This window comes from Arachis ipaensis, chromosome B07 (genome assembly GCF_000816755.2).
Source record: "Arachis ipaensis cultivar K30076 chromosome B07, Araip1.1, whole genome shotgun sequence".
Lineage (NCBI taxonomy): Eukaryota > Viridiplantae > Streptophyta > Magnoliopsida > Fabales > Fabaceae > Arachis > Arachis ipaensis.
This window is the reverse complement of record NC_029791.2, coordinates 1750174-1750641: the sequence shown is the minus strand read 5'-3', so window position 1 is coordinate 1750641 and position 468 is coordinate 1750174.

The window sequence follows — 468 nt, the reverse complement described above, 5'->3', positions numbered from 1 at the left end:
TAAGTCCTAAAAAAATATTATGATAACATAAATTAATCTCTGATAGAAAAGAATCAATTCGGTTTGAGATTTTCTAAGATAATAAAAATTTATTAAAAATTATGAAATTAAACTTGGAAATTTAAATATTTACTCTGATAAAAAAAATAAACTTGAAATTTCATCTTTGTAATAGATTGTTGCATGTATAATGCAAAATTTAAATTTCTGACACTTGCTTAAGCAAACAAGTAAGTTAACCACTCAGCCAATCTAAATTATTTTTTTTTCTTTATTGCAACAGATGTAACTTGTAAACTTATATAAAGCTCTTAGCATAGAAGTATAGAACTATTAAAAGCCAAAAAATACAGCGTCGAATAGAGGTGTTTAAGATTCGTCCCGACATATTTTGTCAGGTTCGAATTTCTATTTTTTACTTGGTGTTATGTTTGGGTCGGATTTGGGTTTTACTTTGAGTCATCCAAC